Here is a 15,932-nt window from a genome sequence, read left to right as displayed (position 1 = left end):
AGTGTAAGCCCTGTCCTTTAGTAATGAGGACCAGCAAAAAACAGAATACATTACCCTCCAAGGGAAAGTATTCGAGCATCATAAAATGAGTTTACAAAACCTCAAAATATGGAATTCTGCTGTATTTAAATAAAAGAAAATCTGTTTTGTTTCAGTGGCCAGTAATAAACATTAGAGCTAATAAACAGCAGTGCTTTGTGACGACTGAAGACATAGCAACAGTTAAGAGTTGCAAAGAACATCTGAGATTACCTTACTAATATTAATTGTAAATACATGGAAGGATCAGCACATCATAAGAAACACTAGAGGACATAAGTCTTAGAGAAAAGGAAAAACTAATTGGGCTATTTCTTCTGCAAAACATTTTGTAAGCACAGGTTAGGGAAGAGTTATTTTACAGAAAAATGTTTGAATTATTCAGATACTTTTAAGTGGAGCTGGCACAGAAATAAAGTTAAATCTGTATAAATACAATGAATTCAAGAGTCATATAATTGAATGTTTTAAATATAAACATGTGAGTCAGATGGCCTGTTTGGTTTTGCTTTTGTCTTCCAGAGACTTCCACGCCTTCGAACCTCATGTGAGAGTCGCTGAGGTTAGATTCTAGCCTCCAGGACTCACTGGGGCTTCAAGCTGGAGGCAGTCACTGACCTTCTCTGACCTCGTGTGCGCAGCTGTCCAATGGGTCAGGCGTGGGGCTGGTGCACTGACCCAGTGCCATTTACTGTAATTCCGTTTAACTCCCAGGGATCCTGCGTAAAGCTGCAGACTTGTTCTCGGGGATTTGCATCTTCTGATACAGCCCTACTTGTGAAGTGTGCGTGGGACATTTCTCTAAGACAGAAGTAAGAGTTACGAAACTGGGGAAGATCTATGTGCCATCCCTTAGTCAGGGGACGGTAGCGTTGGGCGCTCTGACACCTAAGCCTACACTGAGCGCTACGCCATGCAGTTTCCTAGTTATGACGCCTAGTTATAAGATAGGCCCCCCTGGATTCTTTCAATAGGATATCCGTTTTTAAAACACCAAAGGGATGGTGCTGGAGGATACTTTCAGCAGAGGTGGTGCCGGCTGCCGGAGTAGTACTGGTGGGACAGTTCCATCAGATTACACAGTCTGTGGGCTACAGAGAAATAGCCTAAAATGAATTGGGGTGGGATGGCTCTGAGGAGTTCCTGGGTGGGGATGGAGAGAGCCTAAATAATCATCTGAAATGTTGAAAAGGCACGAAAAGAGAATTACAATCCGTTCAGGTTGGAAGGTAACGCTCAGATCAAGGCTCCCTTAGGGTGCCCTGGAAGTGACGTGAGCAGTTTTCAAGTAGGGCCGCGTGGGGCCCAGCGCTGAGAGGGGCGAAGTGCAGCCCAGGGCAGTGGGTGCGTGCGTGGGCGGGGGCGGGGGGCTCGGAACCCACTGCCGCGTTTGTGCTTCAGCGGGTCCTGGCTGTTCCGTAGGGCAAATCCCTCAACCTCCCCGTGCTTTAGTGTTGCTTTTCATCTGTGAACTGGGGATAATGACACTACTTCTCTGTAGTTTCATCTAGTAGATGTGAAATGGCTGGAGAACTGACAATACAGAAACAGGAAGCACTTGATAAATTTTTGCTGCTCTTATTATTTTTATCGCTATTATTTTATTATGAGATTTACAGCAGTTACCTTCCTACACCCTTCCTTGTTTTCGTCTCACTCCTAAAGCTGCCGGGCCAGACTGGTCATCAGCCCTCCAGGCAAGTGTCCTTCAGCGGCTTTCCAGGAAACTGCCAATTTCAAAGTCCAAGAAGACTTCTTTAGTACTTTCCCTTTTTGACCTCTTGGTAGTGTTTATAATGTTGAATTATTTCTTCTGTTTGCAACTGTTTCCCCTTGGAAATCTATGCACAGACTGGATGAGTTTTAAGAAAACCATGTTGCACTTCATGCCCCTAGCAGTGTAGCTGGTACACACAGACATACAATATACTAGTATTGTAGTTGTATTGTTACTAATGATGATAATGATAATGTTTCTTTATGGGGAGGTTCCATACTTCCCATTGTCTCCATAGTGCTTCCCATAGGTCACTCCTATGTCATAGCAGATGTCACATGTATTCTATTACCTGCCACGGAGCTCACCCAGCCAGAGAGTAGGCACTCATTATTTGTGTGTTGATGCCATAAATACTCACCAGAAACCTGCACACAGATGCTTATAGCAGCTTTTTTCAGAATTGCAAATTTCAAAGCAACCAAGTGTGACAAGTACAAAATTTAAGCTGAAATACAAATTACATAGGTCAAGTGGCCCCTCGATTTTGCAGCATTTTTCATAACCTTCAGCCTCCCTGCAAGCATGCCAGCGCCACAACCCGTAATAAGCAATGAGATTTTAGTACCATATGTGGAGGAGGAACAAGTGGGGAGCCACGTGGCCCAAAGGGGGGTGTCGCCTCCACAGTGGAGTCTCTACTGACTGAAAATGGCTGCTTGAGGTGGAAGGTAAACTGAAGCAGGCGTGGTTCTGTTGGGGAGCAGACTGGACTTGGCCGCGCCGTTGTGAGACAGAGCGCGTGTTGTTTCTCTCACCGACACGATGAGTGGCGTCCTGGAGCGGCTCCTGCCCACATACACAGCTGATCGTGAAAGATGAGGGATTGTGTGAGAAGAGGTCAAACCACCCCAAACTTCAAATCTGCCACGGTGAGAATACTTATACCATGGAAATTACAAATCAGGGCTTGTTGATTCCGGTGCTTTCATTTTCTCTCCAGATGCCATTTTACCAGCATACCACTGGCTACCATCTGAGCACTGACTTCAAATTTAAAAAACAAACAAACGAAAACAAGACAGAAACTTGACCTTGGATTCCTATTTTTCACAAGTGTATAAGCCTCCCAGATTAGGTTTAGATACCGTTGTTTCTTTTTGTGCATTCATAGTTTGTTCTCTGTGACCCTTGTCAGAAAAATCCAGTAGCTTTTCTGCTCCCAAGTATGGGTTTCATTAGATTATCATGTGACACACTAACCCCATCATAAGGCCATACGATATCTTATTATTCTGTAATTCAAGGCAGCCACTTTCTTTATGATGTCAAGGCCATGTTATTATAGAAGCTTCAACTTAAAAATTCCCTAAAACAAGACAACAATATGGGGAGTGGCGAGCTATCAGTTACAGTTTACAAGGACTTCATGAAGACCCTAACCCTCCTTTATTTCATTTTGTGAGGGGCTAGATCTTGATGGAGTAACTTATCTGACCCTTGTTATTATTACTATTTATCAAATGGAGTGTATTAGTTACAGAACACATTACTCCAAAATTTAGCAGCTTCCACTAGGAAGAACCAGTTGTTAGCTCCACAGTTCCTGTGGGGCACAGATTTGGGGGCGGCTTCACGGGTGGTTGTGGCTCCAGGTCTCGGAAGTGGCCGTGGAGATGTCCCCTGCGGCTGCTGTCACCGCGGTCTGTGACTGCAGGGTCTGCGGCCAATGTGACTCTTCTAGGGCTGGCCGGGGTGTGGCAGCCGGCGGAAATCAGTCCCTTGCCTCTGCGGCCGGTTCCACAGGCGCTTGATGGTTCTCACAACGTGGCAGCTTTCCTCTAGAGCACGTGGTCCTAGGCAGAGCGAGCGGAAGGGCCAGTGCTCGTATGACCTGTGCTCAGAGTTCAAACCCTGCAATTTGCACCACGTCCTGGAGGTGACAGGTCAGGCCTGTGGGAGGAGACCAAGGACGGGACGACAGGAAAAGGTGAGAATCACTGTGGTCAGCGTGGAGGGCCACTGCCACAGCAACATGCTGCTCTGTCCCGTTTTGTTGTGAACCAGGTTTGTAGAAAGCTGTCCTGGAAACACGGACTTTCAGTCAGCGAAGCCAATACAATGATCGGCTAAAAGATTGCAAAGACTCTTCCGTGCCCGCATTCCATTTATCTGTACTGTACAAAAGGTCAACATTGTTAGGAAGGTGCCCCCTGTTTTTGCCTTGATGCTCATTCCTTCCTGGACAATAAAGACGTGCGTGAGAGACTCAGAGGCTGAAGTGGGCTTGTGTTCCACCCGTGCGACAGCGCAGCGCATAGGTCACAGGGGGCCCCACACACCCCACGCCAACCGTCCGCACTCAACACCCGGCTCTCGCACTTACTGGCTGGGGACTCAGGGGCTCTCTGCCTCACTCTCCGCACCTGAAAAGCCACCATAATAAAAGGTACTTTACCAGGTGTGTTCGGGCTGGAACTGTTTAACGCATGTGGAGTGTTCAGCAGAGTCCCTGGCGCTGCATTCTCCTCGATTTGCTAGTGTGAGTCTCTGTAACACACTCCTCCCATTTCTTGGAGGAGGGGCACATCTGATATGTCAGGAATCATCCTGTCCAAACTCCTTACAGCAAACGTGCAACATGCAGTATCATCAAGTATTTTTATTTTACACAGGAAGACGCTGAGGTGAATCAAGGTGAGGAAAGCCGGCTAAGACAGGACGTGAGCACTGTTCTCTGTCTCCTGTTAGGGCGTCTGATCTGGTGTGGCCTCTGAAGACTGAGGAATAAACAAAAAGAGGGAACCTGTAACCATAGAACCAGCTCAACATGGTCCCGAGCCCTTTAACGAGAGTCTTGAGCTGCTTTTCAGAGACAAAAGACCCAAACCACAGACATGCAGCTGAAACATAAACGGAGGAGAGAATGGTGACCTCCAGTTGTTTCTGGAACAGTTCCTGTGCCCTCCCCAGTCCCCCCCCGCCCCCCAAGGAACCTAAGGACCGGATGTGACCTGAACTTGAGCACTGGACCTCTCAGAAGCAGAGGGTCCGCTATCCAGGAAGAGCGGTGCTGAAGCCCCTTCCCGCACAAGGCCCTCCCGGGTCCTCCAATGCACACACCTGTCCCCACAAACCCCAAACCCCTTAAACCGAGTCCTGCGAGCAGGTGGGTCTGAGGCCCCGCCCACCTTCCGGGCTCCCACGGAGGGCGTCTTCTCCGTTAATGACCTGTTCCTCACTCAGAATTAAAAGGACATAAACAGAAAGAAGGGCTGGGCCCAGGTTCATCTGGTTGTGGGAACGCTGAGGGGTTTCTGGCCGTTAGCACTGAAGATATTTAGAGTTCTTGTCAATAGTTGTGACATTAGAACTCCAGTTTTAACTTCCCCATGCTACTGAATAATCGGAATAACTTAGGATGGCCCCAATTCTGGATTCAGCCTCAATAGTCTGCTATCTCTTACCTGGCCCAAATCTGTTTTTCCGCTGCAATTTCAGTCTTTGAAGGTCAAGTACCCAAATGCCTACATCAGTGGTATTTTCCTGGAACCCTTGAACTCTCTCTGCACATTGACAATGGGATTGTCGTGACTGCTCGCTCACGGGTCATGAAAGCATTCACGAGGCACCTAGAAATACAGAAGGAAGATTTATTCAAGTAAGAGAAGGGTCGGCTGGAAACTACTACCCCAAGTCTTTGTGTAACTGAAGTTTCATATTTTCTAACCAGGATGCAATTGCTTCAGCCTGTAGTGGAATCTTCTGTTGTGTTCGGCTTTGGACCTTTGGTATAATTTGATATAACAAGTTTAATTTAGCTTGGAACTTTTGAAAGCTTTCCTTTCTTTCTTTTCTTTGCCTTCTTCCTGACAAACCTGAAGGACTCTGTTTGCTAAACATTTACCGCGCGTGCCAGTTTCATTGGTTCCACTGACTTCTGCCTAGCCCGCCTGGCCTGGGTATTTGGAAGAGGTTTTTACATCTGCATGGGATTCACACTGGCTCCAACTTAAATCCACAGAACATCTGCAAAGGTTGTGAAAACCAGTTCCCCCCACCCCGCCCCAACGGACAGAGCCGCACACAGCAGAAGATTCCGCTCAGGCTGAAGCAGTTACACCCTGGTTAGAGAACGTAAAAGGGCAATAACACAGAGAGTTGGGTGGTAATCTCCCGCAGACCTGCACAGCTGACCCTCCTCTTACTTGAATACATATTCCTTCTGCAGTTCTATCTGCCTCATCAATTCTTCCACGAACTGTGAGTGAGGAGCCAGGACAATGAATTGAAAACCATCTAAAAATTACATGAAGAAAACCTCTAAAGTCATGTGTGTGGCCTACAGTAAAAACCATCTTCAATTCAGACACAATGTCTACAAGAGTTTAAAGATAACAAGGAACTATTAGAGAAAATGATGTCCCCAAACATATTTGTTCTTGTGAAACAAACAAAAACACGGACGTTAAAGGATGCTTTAGGAGGAAAATTTCTTAGAGATTTGAAACTAAATATGAGAAATCCAAACACAATCTTGTTGCAAAAGTGGCTGCCGATGGCCCATCGGTAGTTGAAAGTGCAGGATCTGTGGGACCTGCCAGGCTGATTTTGTCCCTTTATTATGTCACCCTTGCTCTGTGGCCGGCAGTGGCTGCCTCTGGTAATGTGGTTATTTACAAGACAATACAAAGCGTATCACTTTGAAATGGAGTAATTATAACAACAGGCTCCCTGAGAGCTGTCTCTTCTATGATGACAAGGAGGCTTGCTCTCTGCACATGGGAAGGAAAAGAGGCTGGAATTCAGGGGTGTCCTCCCAGTCGTAACAAACTCTGGGGGAGAAGACCATCAGAATAGGTACCTTAGGGCCACAAATAAGGGACAGCTGATAAAACTACCACAAGTGGGGATGGGCCTCCTTGGGACGTCACTCTTCAGCCTGCAACTGGTTTGTGGGGCGTCCTGAAACATGTAACTCGAATCAGAGAATTCAACAGGCCCGTGAGGAGACCATTTCATGTGCTGGTACACACACTTTTTTATAATAGTCAAGAATAAATTCTCTTAAAAAAAATTTCATCCAGGCAATGATAAGTGCCATGCAAGATTTAATGAGCTTGTTTTCCTCCCTGTGGGGTGGAGGCTCGCCTGAAAAAACACCCTGGAGCTGCCAGATTCCTGCAGGGAGAAAGTGGGAAGGGGGAAGCAAGGCCTCTTTCCCACAGGCTCCCGCCCCCAGGAAGGGGCTGTGCTTTAACCCCAAGGGACAAGGGAGTTGGCGGAAAGGGAAAACAGGGAAAGGAGCACGAACTGTTTTCAACAAACAGCAATGATGTGACCACACGGTAGGAATCTAGAAAAAACTCTGAACGAATTCTACATAAATACGGCATTCTGAACACCTGGGAAAGGGTGCCCTGTCACAGGAATATGCTGTCCAGGACAGACGCTCCTACCGGAAATCCAGCATCGTGCAGAGCCACTAAATAAATGATCTGAGACAAAACACCTAATTTCTAAGCCTTAATTTTGTTCTCTGTAAGGATGCAAATAGTGCTTCTGAAGGACTGTTCTGAAGGGGAGAGTTAAAAACTGGTGCTTCCCGGTGATTGCTGTCGGCCCTTCAATCTTTCTCCCCACTTATTTCCTTAGTGAGTATAGAAATGAAAACCAAATGCACACGTTTCGAGCATGTTTTAGCTACTCCTTCACATCTTATTTATTTAGTCTTCCCTCAGTTCAGCATTTACTTGATGTGCTTGGCCCTTCACAACACAGTTGTAGCAATAGCGTGGCCCCACGTAGCGGGCGCCGTCTGGACACAGTGGACCCGACAGGGAGGAAGGGACACTCCCCGAAGGGCTGAGGGCCGCACGGTGGGAGGTGCAGAAAGGAGGCGATGTCACACTCAGTTAGGTGCTTCTCCCGCCCCCCCCCCCCCCCCCCGCCTGCACTGAGGGCCCCGTCTCAGGGGTTACTGGGTAGCCTGTGCCTTCACAGGCTTTATGGGGACCTCAGAGGCTCCTCTGCTACCCGCAGATGGCGTCCACCATTGTGCAGCTGGGCGTTTTGTGGGAGGTCCCCAAAGATGCCCACACCCCAGTGCCTGGGACCTGAGCGTTACTTTACAGGGCAGAGGGCACCTGCAGGTGCATGACGTGGAGGAGCCCGAGACGGGAGCTTTTCCTGAATATTCCAGGTGGCCCTACGTGTGATCACTGGTTCCCTGTACGAAGGACCAGCAGGTCAGATCAGGAAGGAGTGCCCGTGACGATGGGCACAGGGGTGAGGTGCTTTCAGGTTGGCGGCAGGGCAGGAGGCACCCGAGCTGGAAAGGCCAGAGATGGGTTCTGTCCTCGAGCCTCCGGAAGGACCTGCCCTGCCCCCGCTGGCTTTACGGCTGCAGATCCCCAGCCTCTAGGACTGTGAGAGAACTCCCCGGTGTCGTGTTGAGCCACAGTGTGAGTGGTAGGCAGCTCGTTACAGCAGCACCAGGAAACTAACGCACGTTTCACGCCAACCTTGGGCCCCAGGACATTTCGCCAAGATTGGGGACTAAAAGGCTGGGGCCCTGGTACACCCTGCTCCAGAGAGTGGAGTGGGGCTCACACCTGCTGTGTAAGCAACCCATTTCTTTCCTGTTTACGTCAGTTATTTCTTCCATGACTGCCACCAACAGTGACCACCTCTTCACAGCGTAATTCTCTACTGGGTCTTTAGGGCAAAGGTTATAAATGGTGAACTGCCAGCTGCAATTCGCCTACAGGAATGGTTTTAATTAGCATGTATTTGAATTTTTCTTTAAAACTCAGATTTCTCATTGAAATGCAGATTTAGACCTTCTTTTCAAAAATTGGAAAGTGGCAAACGTGGCATCCCCATGGGGAAAGCACTGTTGGGAGTTGTCCCCTTCCTTTGGGCATAACAGTGTGAAAGAGCAGCGGTCCCCAAGGTCCGGGTGGGGGCTGGGGAAGGCCCCCAGGGGCTTCCACACACAGGTCGCACGCCCTGGCCGCCATGTTTCCAGGAGTCGACCGTGCAGACGCAGGCCTTCAGACGGCAGTCACCAGGGACTGTCTACCGAGCTGCAAGACGTGGCTTTTCTGAGCAGCAGGTCACGTGCGACAGGCCGTCTGGAGGGCACGTTTTCTAGCATTGAAAGAACCGATTTCCCCGTAGGTGTGGTTGTGTTAAGTGTGTGTGGTGGCATTTGTGCAAAGACACGTCATCGGAAGCCCTGACCGGAGGGTGGCTTCCTCTATTTGCCAGGCAGGACCCAGACGCCATTTCCTCTCGTGACCAAAGGGACTTCTGCCCGTGGTGACCGAGAACTCGGAGCAGAGGCGCTGGTGGGGCCGTTTTCTTGCTATTGATCCGTCCTCTTCTGAGCCAGTGAATTAGCATCGTTCTGGCACTCGAGAAGCAAAGGCCGGCTGCCAAATAAAACTGTGTGTTCTGATGTGAATGGTTGACTGGAAAACGTCTTTATCTTCCTCACTGACTGGTCATCTTTTTTCTTTAACCACGTGGAAATATGATTCAGCTGGCGTGCCCATCAGGGGTTATGAATTTCAGGTGTAAGAAGAAAACGCTCACACTATAGCACACCACACTTCACTGACACTGCAACCTGTTTTGTTTTACAAATAAAAGAACTGGGAGAAAAAGAAAAGCCACAGGAAGCAGGAAGAGAGAGTTAAATACTAAGGTGCTGGTCAGCATTAGAGGTAATACATGGTCCAAGTGATTTGGTTTTCTTCCACGAAATGTGACAAGAAAGGTTTAAACAGATGCTGGGAAAACCCTTTATTCAGGGCACTTTGGAACATTCTGTGACAATGTCCCTTCAGCCGCAGCTTCACCAGCCCGTGTGGAAGTCTCCCTGTGCTGCCTCAGCTGGGGGGTCGGGTCTGCTCGTCGGGGCTGACGAAACGCCCCCTGAGGCGCCCGCCCCCCAGACCTGGGCCTGAGTCAGTGCAGACCTGAGCGCCCACTCCTTCCTCCGACACGGAGTCTCACACCAAGGGTGGCCCCACTCAGCCCCCGTCGCTCGCTGCTCCCGGGCCTGCCACTCGCAGCCTCACGCTCTGCGCTGTGGACACGGCGGGCGACCAAACAGCTGGCACCTGAGTGTCTGGATCAGACGGGTCTGGCCTCCTGTGCCGCTCGCGCCCTCGTCTCTGAGCTCAGAGAGCCGCTGCCTGAATGCTGCCCCTTCTTTCCCGCATGTCCCTTGCCTTTCTGCCTTCACGTGGCCACGTCCTTCTCCTTGGTCAAAGCTCCAACCCAAACAGCCCATCTCGGACGCGGCTCTGCTCTCTGTCTCTGTGACTGAGCCGGGCTGCAGTCCTGGCCTTACCCCACACAAGGAGCTCGTCCCCAGCGTGGCACAACCAAACACCCAACACCGGGAGCTGCCGCGAAGGGCGTGCGGGGGCTCCATGCTGCAGCAGCCCCACCGCGGCCACAGCTCTGCAGGCTCCCGGCTGGTGTGTGGGGACCCGGACCGCAGGCCGCCCTCCTCCCTCCCCGGCTCCTCCAGGCCCTGGGACAGGCCTGCCAGGGGCTCCGCACACGTCCTGCATCACAGGCCGGACGAGGCCCCAGCTTCCCCTCACTGCGCCCCGTGTGACCTGGCTTCCCTGTCCTGTGTCCATCTTTCTATCCGGAATCGTGGCCTCTGACCTGCAGCCATGTGGTCCCGACACTGAGAAGCAGAAGCAAGGGTCTCGCAGCCACCAGAATCATGTAGTTTAATTTATCTCCTGAATCTCATTGCGTGTCACTTGCAGTCCTACTTTTCTGATTGAAACTGGACTGACACACAAGCTGTTCCCGGAAACGGGCGCCACTGAGACAAAACCTACAACGCAGGCCACTAGCTTTCCAAGTGGGCAACGGGAGGTGTGCACACCGTGAGGAGACGCAGACGCCCGATGGCCCGAGGCTGAGGCCTCAAGGTGCACAGAAAAACGCCGCCTGCACCTGCAGGAAGGGGCTGTTGTATTTACTGCGGGGAAGCTCGGTGAAGGCGTTGGCTGCTGCCGTGTAGACAAGAGAAGGTGAACCTAAGGACGGAGGGCCCTGATGAGGGGACGTCCCTACAGAATGGCTGAGCGTCACCCAGGTTCTTGTAGCTGCATATTGTGAGGTACAGACAGAGAATGATGAGCTGAGGGAGGAAATAGTGTTTAAGCAGCAATTAGAAAATATGTAAGGACTCTGAATTTGATAATAAAAGCACTTTGCGTCCTTTGTCTCCCAAGCCGAATGCAGGACGGCTCAGGAAAACGAGGCCTGGGGGAGGCCAGACAGGAGGTCAGGGTGTGACTGGAATCCCTTCCTTAGGGCTTCAGGAGGATTTAAACTGCGGCCTCACTGCCCCTCTGAGATCGTTAAGGTTCAGTCTTAAGGACACACCGTGCAGAGCCTCTCCTCTAAGTCCTAAGGCTTCTAAGAACTTAATTACAGGTCTTAGCCCACTGCAGCCTCGGGAGGACTCCAAGTAGAAAGAGACTTATTTCAAAAACATTTTTGCCTAATGGATAATGCAATATAACTTGATCCATTATAAAAAAATAATAAAGGATCTGTTATCTTGCACAAAATGTTTCAGAAGCAGTAGAAATGAGATGTGACTTTTGGAGCCCCAAATTTCTGTAGATAGGACTTCAACTGAGACAACAAGTCGTGTCACACACTAAGACTAAATGGCTGAAATATTTATGAAAACATGACTCAGAAAGTCGGAGGTACGACTAGCGGGCAGAGCTAATGGTCCAAACCCAGGGACTCACCCTGGACCCAGCTGGGCATCAGGATGGTTACCGGCCAGTGACTTCACCTGTGACCACAGAACCAGCTCAAAATGGTCCCATGCCATTTAACGCCACACTGAGCAGCTTTTCAGAGACCACAGGCCCACACTGCAGTCATGCAGCCGAACTGTGCTCAGGGGAGAGCACGGTGGCCTCCAGCTGGTCCTGGAACCAAGGTCACCCCTCTCCCGCTCCCCCACAAGGAACGGAAGGACCGGATGTGACCGGAACTTGAGCACCGAAGCTCTCAGAACACAGGGTCTGCTGTCCAGGAAGGACGGTGCTGAAGCCCTTCCCGCACAAGGCCCAGCGCCCGCAGGGCTCCCGCACACCTGTCCCCCCAAACCCCCGACCCGAGTCCTGCGAGCAGGTGGGTCCCAGGCCCCACCCTCAGGCCTCCCATGGATGGTGTCTTCTCCATCAGCTTTCCTTCATCCAAACCGAGGTTTCGAGTGCTGGCCTTTCAAATCCTCGGGCACAGAGCCTGGGTGAGCACCACGCCTTGTTCCACTCCCTGAAGGGCAGGGGCCGGCCTCACGGGGTGTGACCTGGGCGTCTGCTGAGGGCCCTGTGGGTAGAAGGGCCGGGGCTTCATTTCTGCTCTGCTGTCACCATCGTTCACGTCACCAAATGTTCATGTCTGGTGGCCTCGCCAGGATTGTTTGGGAGAGGACTTATATGTAAAAAGGTCGCCACATGTATAGATGTGTTAGGTCCCCAGCTTCACGAGAACATATGCAGAAGGAGATTATATCTATCCATCTCCCAATGCTGTGGAAAGCCTGAAACAAACGGTGAAGGTGCAAACCCGACTCCCCATGTAGCTGCTCCTAAGGGCCCCTCTTAGCACGATTTGTCCCCCCACCCCTGCAGTGTAACAATATTATCCTTCCAGCCAAAGGGAAGCTACTGGGGCCTCCTGTCCCTGGGAAATCTCCTGACTGACAGTCCATGACAAGCCTGCAGGGGTCATACGACATATGACTCAGAACACGTGAAACATGCCTCAGGAAGCGTCACGAAATGCCACAGGAGCCCCTGAAGAGGGGGCAGGAGTGTTGGGGACGACACAAAGCACGCCTGGTTGCCACTGTTTCAGAGGAAGAGCTTTCACAAGGAGCAAAACTACAAACTCCTCTGTGTCTGATTCAGATGCGTTTCTCCCTGTGCCCTGTTATCCCTTCTTGGCCCCCATGGCACAGAGTTAATGTATGTTTCCAAATGCAAACTATTTTTCTAAATAGGTAACTATTTCTCCAAGCTATTACCCAAGTTCCCGCGATCTACATAAAGCTATTTTCAGTGAGAGACAATGTAGCAGGCTTTGCGACATTCTGTAGGTGAGGCCATCCTCTGGGTGGGCCCCTGACAGGAGGCCCTGCCCCACGATAGCAGAGGTCCCCCCGCAGTTCCAAGCAGAACAATCACCCCACTTCGGGGTTCTTAGCCTTTGCTTGTGTGGGCTGGAAGTTGTCTCCCTGTGCCCATGACCACCTGGCTGATAGGATCTGACCCTTTATGACCCCTGTGAGGGTGGGGCATGACGATGACATGATCAGCAGGCTTGAAAAGACCTGTAACCGGAGCTCAGTTTATCTGCGGCTCACAGCGGGGCTTCCACATTACAGAGGGAAATGACACTTAGAAGTCAGGCCTGTCATTTTCACTTTTAGAATGTCCCCCGCAGGTGTGCCCTGCTTTAAACCAAATTCGGTAAGTAAAGCGGAAGTTCGAAAACAGACTAATGGGGACTCGCCTTCCAACATATTTTTTTTTTTAACTTTGAATTTGATTTGCTTCAGAATAATTTTAAATATTGGATTGGTCCACTATTTAAAGCTGGAAGTTATTTTAAAAAATGCAGTCTACAGATTTTTCAGGAACATCTCTTTGCCAGCGAAATTTCACCACAAGCTTCCGGAAACGTCCTTGCTTCTCTGTCATCCAGCAGAGCAGCAGTTCACCTGGAGTGCTTGTCTCCGTGGACGCTGGCACGTTCCGTGGGGACATGTGGTGCGTGTGCTGTGACGGCCAGCCGCGCACAGATCCCTCACCCACCGTCCCTCGGGCACCCTCTTACTGAGTTTGGCCCTGCCCACTGCACACCGCTGCAGCTGGTGCCTAAGAGACCGAGCACTGGCTTTCCTCTGTGGGACCTTCCTTCCCGAGGCCAAATCTTTGGTAACGGCACTGGCCTGGGACAAAGGACAACCAAAGACCGTTTTCCTGGGGCTGTTGTTTGCAATAAAAGCACATGAGGAATCAATCCTTCATGTGGTTCGTATCAAGCCTTCTATTTGCTAGATTTTCAACAGAATGAGAATAATTGTGGTCGATGGCCCCACTACATTGGCCAAGGAAGAAAGGTTTCTTCCTCTTACTCATGCCTTTAGCCTCTGAGGCCACAGCGGTTAAATCTTCACTTAGGCATTTCAGGATTCCTTCAAAGATTGGCAGTTTGGTCACATGCACTTCATGTTTACGTCCCTTTTCGTCATCCAGACAGACTTCCTTCACTCACTGTGGCAGCAAGGTGATTGTGTCCACGGGCCACTGGAAAACGCAACCTACTGTCATCACCACAGGAGTGCACGTCATTTGAATCAGAAAATGAGGCCATGTTTGACTAAGGATAATCAGAGATTCAGACTCTTCTATTTAGAAAACAAATCACTTTGTATATTCTAGTTGTACAGACATGTACCCTCAGCTAAAGCCTCATCTTTCCACCCACTTCAGTTACAATGCAGTTTCCTAATACGATACTGTTTTGATAGGATAATGTGCTAATTCTAAAATCATAAATACACTATAATTTTCAAACAGTAGCAGCAAATTATACATAAACTGAAAGTACAAAATTATAACCAAAATCTGTTTAAAATTTTGTTAACAAACATCACCTTAGAGACCCAAGAAACAGAACAGAGATACATTTAAACAACCCCAAATCTTAGCTACTTGCGCACACTGATAACCCAAGAGCCACCAGACTCAGAGTTACAGCCCCGAGGACCAGAATGAACTGCAGGTGGAAGGTGACACTGCGGCACTGTTCTCGTGTATGAGCCTCGCACACAGAAGCATGGCGACAATGACACCTGGGAGCCGGCAGTCGGTTCAGGTCAGGACTCGGAGCTCGTGCATGCTTGTTAAGGAGCCAGAGGATCTGAGGTCATTAGAAAATCTTACATGAATATTAAGACAAAATGGAGAGACATTTCTATAACCTACTTTGGGAAAGAGAAAGATGAGAGGAGTCACTCATTTCTAATTTAATTCCTCAACCCATAGGATGTCTGCTGCAGGTAAAATGCTACGTGGGCCAGTCACAACCTCCCTGTGCTTCACTCAGCTGAATATCTGCCACCTGCATACCGTCTTCTGTGGCGACACGTCTCTTCGTGCCTTTCGCATATTTTCTATTTGAATCTGCTGTGTGTTGCTGTTGAGTTCTGGAAACGTGTATTCCCTCTTCCCGGAAGGGACAGTGTTTAATACCGCTGTGTAGGTAAGCTGCACATTCTGCAAGCATGGTTTCGGTTTTCACTATATACACCTACCCATGACAGACTCATCCTCAGACTTACGTGGATGTGGCCAAGACCTAAAAGAGTAAAAACTATTTTAAAAAACAACAGTTGGAAGACTTCCTGTCCTCAGATGCCGTGTAAAGATGTAGGAGCCACAACTCACTGTGAAGACACCTGGTACTGAAGCAAGACCCGACGGAGAGTGTGCTGGGCAGGGGACGGCCACGGGTGTGACACAGCCCCTCCCCACCAGGACGGGGACCACCGAAGGGGAGCGGAGGCTCTCCAGGCCCCTGCCAAGCAGCTGGCAGCCATGGAGCGTACCCATGAGCGTCCCCTGTCCTCGCACCTACCCGTTCATGCCAGAAGAGCCACAGAGCTCTGGGAAGTAACAAAAACCAAACACACCCGGAAGAGACGGGTCTCCGCAGACTACTTACAGAAGGTTCTCTCAGTAGCTCAGACGAAAGGTGACGAGGAATGGAAAGCAGAACATCTGAGCATCGGTAGTGGGCGGGTGGGTGGAGGGGACGGCAGCGCGGGCTGTGGGAGCTGAGGACGTGGACTTATCAAAGGGACCCGTGCCCCTGCCACTGGGTCGGGAAGCCATTCTGAACGTCTCAACAGAAATAAGGAAAGAAGAAACCGGAATGAGCATGTGTGCACATCTGGATGGTGTGTAAATGCCCCAAATGCCCCAAGGACGTGACGACTGAAGAAAAGTGCACAGATGTCCCGTGGGTGCAATGGCGGGGCCAGCGGGGAGGGTTCAGCTCCGTGGACGGCAGTTGGACTGGCTGATGGATGGCGAGGGGCCGTGGG

This window comes from Rhinolophus hipposideros (assembly GCF_964194185.1).
Source record: "Rhinolophus hipposideros genome assembly, chromosome: 13".
Classification (NCBI taxonomy): domain Eukaryota; kingdom Metazoa; phylum Chordata; class Mammalia; order Chiroptera; family Rhinolophidae; genus Rhinolophus; species Rhinolophus hipposideros.
Note: the sequence above shows the minus strand (reverse complement) of the source record.